Genomic DNA, 8,246 nt, shown 5'->3' on the forward strand with positions numbered 1-8,246 from the left:
CACAATACTTCTGTCCTAATTAACTCCATATTTGGTTGTTTGAGAGTTTTGGTCTGACGCACGTGAAGCTTGGAGACTGAAGGCCTGTGTTCAGAGGGAGTCCTGCTCTGCTGGCTCTCTGGCATTTGTAGGAAACTATCAAAGCCTCAGCAGATGACTGATGTGAAGCAGAGTCAGTCCTCTGGCATGAATGTCATGATTTAACATTAACAACTGTACCATACTGTTGTTGGTTTACAATGAAGCTGTGCATTAAATGTTTCATTTGCAAATGATGCACAAACAGCTTGTGCACCAGGACATGTTGCTCCCCTTGGAGAAAAATATTAATGCTTTAGTATTTTTCCCCCAACTCTTTCATTTTCATTAAAATCACCTCATTCATACAAGTGGATGTACGTTATTAGTACAACATCTGACACTTCTACACCACAGGAGAAAATTTAAACATGTCTGTGACATATTTAAAAACAACTGAGTTCTTGTGAGTCACAGGGATGTTATAATAGAGCGGGCGAACTAGGCAACTGTCTTGAGCTCCAAGCTGGAAAAGGGCCCCTAAGAATGGTTGCTTGCATTAGATCAGGGGTGCCCAAATCTGTTTCTGGAGAGCAGCTGCCACCTTGTATGTTTTCATGTCTACCTGCTCTGCTCACACCTGATTGTTTTATTCTGGTGATTTCCAGCTTCTCATTAATTGAGTTGATTAGCTGTGGATGCTGGGATAGGCTCCAGCCCCCTGCGACCCTTAATTGGACTAAGCGGTAGAAGATGAATGAATGAATGAATGAATGAATGAATGCATCAGAGTGAAAAAAACAGGCAGGGCAGGTGCCCTCTAGGATCACATTTTGGCCTAAAAAGCACCATGAAGTGTGCTTTTCCTTCAGACAGTCGAAAAGTGCAACCAAGAGGCGGAAGTGTGTGTGTGTGTGTGTGTGTGTGTGTGTGTGTGTGTGTGTGTGTGTGTGTGTGTGTGTGTGTGTGTGTGTGTGTGTGTGTGTGTGTGTGTGTGTGTGAGTCCACGCCAGGTCCCTTTTACCTGGGACCACCAGAGGCCTTTGAAGCACCCCTGGTGAATCATGCAACAGTCACCCCTTTTTATCTAGAATTGTGTTTGATATGTGTTAAATCCCTCTCGGGGAACCATCACCTTACCATTGGCAGACTATGAACCTGAGAGATGTATTGTCTGGACCATTCGTGCTCCTGGTAGGGTCTCCCATGGCAAAATGGTCTCAGGTGAGACACCAGACTAAAAATGGTTCACAAAGACGCCCATGGACAAACAAGGCAGCCCGCATTTCGTGTTCCCGTCTGGCACTGTGCGCGATGGATGGCTGCTTGGTGAGTAGTTTATTTGTGTAACTGTTCCGAGTGAGAACCAGTTGGGATTAAATGCTAAGAGGTGGCTCTACAGTTGGTAGCTCAGTTGGTAACTGATTCAGAGAAGTTTATGGGTGTTCATAGGCTACTGATCTTTGGCAGGGGTGGTGGCCAAGTGTTTAGTGCACTTGGTTTCAGTGCGGAAGGCTCCCGGATCAACCCCCCCCCCCCCCAACTCTCCATATAATGTGGTGTTGCGTCAGTAAGGGCATCCAGTGTAAAAGTTGTGCCAATTCAACATGCAGATCCACGTTGGACACTGCTGTGGCGACCCCCAGTGAAAACAAGGGAACAGCCGAAGGGACTTACAAGCAGGACTCAAATTATATGAGCTTCAAAGACGACTTCCTAGCTGAGTTTTTCAAATTAAGAACAAATTTTGGAATTATCCAAATTCTTTATTCTCAGCTCTGTTAACTTTAATGTTTCCCACAGATTTCTTTGCCAGGCTTTGAACTTTTGTAAGTTTTTACAAATACTTTAAATTGACTTTCCACAAGTGGGAAGCAGCCAGAACATTTTTGATAGCAAACACCGAAACATTCACCCTGGGTTCTGCTGTGAAACGAACCAACGTCCACAGAATGACTGAACTATCATGTTTGGTTCCACTGGGAAAACAAGCCAGATCCACACCTGTAGTTACCGAGGAAACCAAGTGGGTTTAACACAACGCATGTGAGGCCAGCAAAGGCCATAAAGGAAACCAGACCGGAGTGGACCGCTCTCCCAACTCTATCCAAAGGACCCAGATAAGTAAACCTCCAAGTATTCAGAGGGTTGCTGTGAGTGATGCAAAGTGGCGTTGTTTGATTAATTTTCTTAACAGTTATTTGTGAACCCAAAATTCACTGCTAAATCCCAATCAGGTTTGTTCTTATTAAATATCCACTCTCCACTTCGCCTTCCCCTCTTTCTCTGTACTTCCCCTTTCATCACTGCCCATGTCACAGCATGATACCACTATGAGCCTAACTGTTAACCCTTGCCTTATTTGTTGTGCTACATGTGACCCATAAGAAATGTCTATACACATGCTGACTACCGGATGTAATGTTTTGGCTTCAGTCCATTTCATCAGGATGTTTCTCGTAAACCATGGCCAAAGGTGGTGTGGTCCACAGAAAAGCTAAAAGGTGCATTGCAAACATTTTTAAAAAATAGTTTTCGTTTTGTATCAAATATACTCATGATCCGTCTCTTACATACCATATGTAATACGTGCTTTTAGCAGCAAAAGAAACTCAAGCACTTTAATCTCCAGAAATGTACTTTTAGAGTGCATCTAGAAAGTATTCACAGCATTGCACCTTAAAAACTTTATGTAGCAGCCTTAATACACACACACAACTTAAACCGCCTAGGGCGTGAGGCAGGGTACACCCTGGACAGACGTCAGTCTGTCACTGGGCCACATATACACAAACAAACACATTCACACCCACGCTTACGGGCAAGTTTTACTTGAGGCCATCAAATATGGCCATCAGGTTTTGCGAAGACATTGCGTCCGTCCGTTTGTCTGTCTGTCTGTGCTCAGCATAGGTCCAGTCCTATTACTGGCAGAGTCTTCAAATTCACAGGGAATATTCTTGGGACACACCCCTTAGACAAGGTCAAAGATGACTATCCTTGACCTATTTTAAAAGGTATTTTAAGAGGTTAAAATGTCACATTCTGTTTCAATCTCTTCTTTTTTGGGGGTTGGGGGGAGATTGGCGGGGGTGACAGCCAATCAGAGTAGAGCTGCACTGTGATGTCAGTGGCTGGTATCTCCAAAACTACTTTGTGTGTTTATGTACATGTTTCTCATATATAATGTAAAAGCAAGCTAGCAAGAAGCAAAGACTTCTAAAATTGAAAACCTTGGGGGAGTTGATAATTTAGTGGTTAAGCATTGGGCTTGAGACCAGGGGATCCTCGGTTCAAATCCCAGCCTGACCGGAAAATCACTAAGGGCCCTGGGGCAAGATCCTTAATCCCCTAGTTGCTCCCGGTGTGTAGTGAGGACTGGGTTGCTTGACGCAACTCGCAGAAGCTTCCTCAGCTAAAATTCTTGCTCTGGTAGTCTGACTTCTGTCTGACCCTTGTCGAGAAGAACAAACAGAAGCCACAAAAGCTGGAGTTTTAAACCTAACCAGCCGCCTCCTCCCGAGAGGCAGACTGCTATTGGCTAGTGACTAAACAATTGCTTTAATTAGCACCTATTGTGCTCTAGTTAGCACCCTCCTAAGGACAAGGTAGCTGTTCCTCCTAACGATGGGACTGACGCCTCATTACCATGAACAAAAGACTGAAACTGCTTTGATCTGATTACCCCATTGTAAACAGGGGACAAAGCGTGTCTCAGACTCCCTCCCTGGTTAATGCTGGGTTTCAACTGTTTCACATAGAATGCCTCCTTCACCCCTCTCTCAAACCATTTCTTCTCTCTGGCTAAGATTTTAACTTCCTTGTCCTCAAACGTGTGGTTAGTGTCTTTAAGGTGGAGATGAACTGCAGATTGAGGTCCACTGGCGCCCTCTCTGCGGTGCTGGTACAGCCTTTTGTGTAACAGTTGCTTAGTCTCACCTATGTAGTGTTCGTTACAGTTTTCCTGACATCTGATAGAATACACTTCATTGCTCTGTTTGTAACTAGGAATCCCGTCCTTAGGGTGAACTAATTTCTGTCTCAAGGTGTTAACAGGTTTAAAGTAAAATGGGATTTTGTGCTGTCTGAAGATCCTCTGTAGTTTTTCCCCTAATCCTGCTAAATAAGGGAGAGACACTCCTCTTCTTCTTGTCTCTGTCTCCTGTCTGTCTGGTCTCTTTGTTCTCTGGGACATCTGCACTTTATCCAGGGAAAAGTTGTTGTTCTTTAGCCCTTTCCTCACACGATGGTCCCTGGATAAAGTGCAGAAGTCACAGAGAACAAAGATACCAGACAGACAGGAGACAGAGACAAGAAGAAGAGTGTCTCTCCCTTATTTAGCAGGAGTAGGGGAAAAACTACAGAGGATCTTCAGACAGCACAAAATCCCAGTTTACTTTAAACCTGTTAACACCTTGAGACAGAAATTAGTTCACCCTAGGACATAATAAGGACATAATCCCTAGTTACAAACAGAGCAATGTAGTGTATTCTATCAGATGTCAGGAAAACTGTATCGAACACTACATAGGTGAGACTAAGCAACTGTTACACAAAAGGCTATACCAGCACCGCAGAGACGGCACCAGTGGACCTCAGTCTGCAGAACCGGAACCACACAATTTCCTCCGCCCCCAGACCCCGGGAATACTGGAGCCGCCAAGTCCCGAACTCCCAGGTGGCCACTGCCTCCGCGTGTCGGACCTGGTACTGCTGGCGAGGAACAAAAAAGCAATTAAAGGAGGGCGTGTTTGCACCCAGGAATCCGTACGGCAGGAAAAACTACCTCCACCTCTCGTTGGAAAAGTAGTCCACACTACAACGCACAAAGTCACAAAAATAGCACTGTCAATCAGTCAGCTGAGGTACGTTACCTTCCAGGTAGAACGATATCTCGGCAAAGAGGTGGAGACGTCGTCCTGCTGATATACCCCTGCCGATCAGATGATTGGTAACAGCTGTTGCAGGTGATGCGTGACAGCTGTCATCTGGTGCCTGGAGCCCGCACTCCAGACAGGGCGCCCTCTGGTGGTGGGCCAGCAGTACCTCCTCTTCTGGCAGCCCACACAACAATCTATGCATTGTGAATTGCTGATCTGCACCAGGAGGGGCCATGCTGCTGATTATTTCCCCCAAAGTAACACGATACTGATCAGTGCGATGCATAATCCTTTTGGTGTGTCGTGATGGATTTTAATTTTCTTTCTTGCTTTGTTGGTACAACCCACTTCCCTGCATTGCTTAGACATTTAACAAAAAAAGGTGGTGAAAATGAAAAAAACGCATCAACTTACACAGTCTGCTACTGATTGTTTACACCCCACCCGATGTTGCTACACACGTTGCTAAGAGCTCACAGACAGAGTGCACGGATGTGCGACCGAGTGAATTTTAAAAGGTATTTTAAGAAGTTAAAAACTAACAGTCTGTTTCATTCTGTTCCGTTTTTTTTGAGGGGTGGGGGTGACAGGCAATCAGAGTAGAGCGGCACCCTGACATCAGTGGCTGGTGTAGCTAGCTGCAAACTCCGTTTCGTTTAGCTGTAAATATAACCTCTGTCATATATTATGTAAAAGCTAGTGAGAAATAAAAACTTCTAAAATGGAAAACACTGTTTTTGGAACCTGATAACACCTCTGAGGTGTTATACAAAACATTTTGCAGATGTTAGTGGGGTGACGTCAGAGGCTGGTCTAGCTAGTTGCAATTTTTTTTTTCGTTTGTGTGTAAATATAACCTCGTTGTAAATATAACACCTCTGGAGTGATTTACAAGACATTTCATGGATGTCAGCATGCACGCTAACGTCTGCTAACTCAAAGCTAACTTCCACTCTTGTCAAAGGCTCATGTATGCACACACACATGCCCTCCTGCAGACGCCATTAAAAACAATAAAACTTGTTTATGATTGATTGATTAATAGAAGGGCTTTATTGAACATGTACAAATTGTACATAAGACAATAGAATCTTCATAATTAATGTAAATAACAATAAATGTATAATTAATTTTGTATATACTTTGCACTGGGATACCAATTAAACAACTGCAAGTTATAAAGAAGACAATGCTCATATGGCTGAGGGGATTTTATGATTGTGTTATTTTTAAAATTTCCAATGCACTTAACCTGCGTGTCTTTGGATGTGGGAGGAAGCTGAAGCACCCAGAGGGAACCCACACAAACATGGGGAGAACATGCAAACTCCACACAGAAAGGCCACAGGTAATGATCGATCCCATGACCTTCCTACTGTGAGGCAACAGTGCTAACCACTAAACCACCGTGCTGCACAGCCTTAATTTTAAACAGAGTATAGTCATTTTTCCATCATGATTCTACTCACAACATTTTTTTTGCAAATTTCTTAAAAATAAAAACTAAGAAATCACATGTACATAAGTATTCACAGCCTTTGCTCAATACTTTGTTGATGCACCTTTGGCAGCAATTACAGCCTCAAGTCTTCTTGAATATGATGCCACAAGCTTGGTGCGCCGATCTTTGGGCAGTTTTGCCCATTCCTCTTTGTTGCACCTCTCAAGCCCCATGAGGTTGGATGGGGAGTGTCGGTGCACAGCCATTTTCAGATCTCTCCAGAGACGTTCAATCAGATTCAGGTCTGGGCTCTGGCTGGGCCACTCTCAAGGACATTCACCGAGTTGTCCTGAAGTTGTCCTTTGATATCTTGGCTGTGTGCTTAGGGTCATTGCCCTGCTGAAAGGTGAACCGTGACCCCAGTCTGAGGTGAACAACGGTCTGGAGTAGGTTATCCAGGATATTTTCATTCAGGATATCTCTATACATCGCTGCATTCATCTTTCCCTCAATCCTGACTAGTCTTCCAGTTCCTGCACTGAAAAACATCCCCAAAGCATGATGCTGCCACCACCATGCTTCACTGTTGGGATGATGCCTGGTCTCCTCCAAACATGACACCTGGCATTCACGCCAAAGAGTTCCAATATTTTTTCTCATCAAACCAAACAGTTTTGTTTCTCATGGTTTGAGAGTCCTTCAGGTGCCTTTTGGCAAATTCTCCTCTCTCCACAGAGGAATGCTGGAGATCTGACAGTGTGGCCATCTGGTTCTTGGTCAACTCCCTGACTAAGGCCCTTCTCCCCCAGTCGCTCAGTTTAGACGGGCAGCCAGCTCTAGGAAGAGTCCAGGTGGATCCAAACGTATTCCATTTATGGCTGATGGAGGCCACTGTGCTCGTTGGGACCCTCAAAGCAGCAGAAATATTTCTGTACCCTTCCCCAGATTGGTGCCTTGACACAATCCTGTCTCAGAGATCTACAGACAATTTGTTTGACTTCAGGTGTGGTTTGTGCTCTGACATGCACTATCAACTGTGTGACCTTATATATAGACAGATGCGTGCCTTTCCAAATCATGCCCAATCAAATGAATTTACCCCAGGTGGACTTCAATTAAGCTGCAGAAACATCTCAAGAATAATCAGTGGAAACAGGATGCACCTGAGCTCAATTTTGAGCTTCATGGCAAAGGCTATGAATTCTTAAGTACATGTGATTTCTATTTTTTTTTTTTTTTTTTTTTTTTTAAATACAAAGTTTTTCGTAAGTTTGCAAAAATCTCAGAAAAACTTATTTCACATAGTCATTGTGGGGTATTGTGTGTAGACATTTGAGGGGGAAAAAAAAGAATTTTGTCCATTTTGGAATAAGGCTGTAACATATATGTGGAAAAGTAAAGCACTGTGACTACTTTCTGGATGCACTGTATTTATTAACGGCTCACTGATGAACTTCCTCTGAAGATGCAAAAGAAAAACCTCAGTAGCTTTACAGCATAGTTTTATTAAGTATGTGAGGTCATTGTGTTAACAGGGGCCTGTTTACATTTTGCCGTCTGGCCTGCACTGAGATGTAGCTTTCCCCAACATAAACGTGGGAGACAGCAGCTGATGGATCTCAGAGGTGATTGTATTCAGGACTGGAACACATGACTATTTTAGGCCATCAGCTGGCCCCTGCCAACATGTCACCTCCATAACTTATCCTGTGCACAGCCTGTGATCCACCGAGAGCTGAGAAACATTTCCACAGATAAAACATCTGTGGTGTTAAGATTTAAGGAGAAAGAGGGTGTGGTCATCAGCAGCTCCTTTCCAACAGGCACTGACAAATTTTGGAGACTAATTTCATAATCCCCTGCAACCATAAAACCAGAAGGGGATACAGAAATGCACTGCGTGCATC

The sequence above is a fragment of the Thalassophryne amazonica genome, chromosome 8 (genome assembly GCF_902500255.1).
Source record: "Thalassophryne amazonica chromosome 8, fThaAma1.1, whole genome shotgun sequence".
NCBI classification, from domain to species: domain Eukaryota; kingdom Metazoa; phylum Chordata; class Actinopteri; order Batrachoidiformes; family Batrachoididae; genus Thalassophryne; species Thalassophryne amazonica.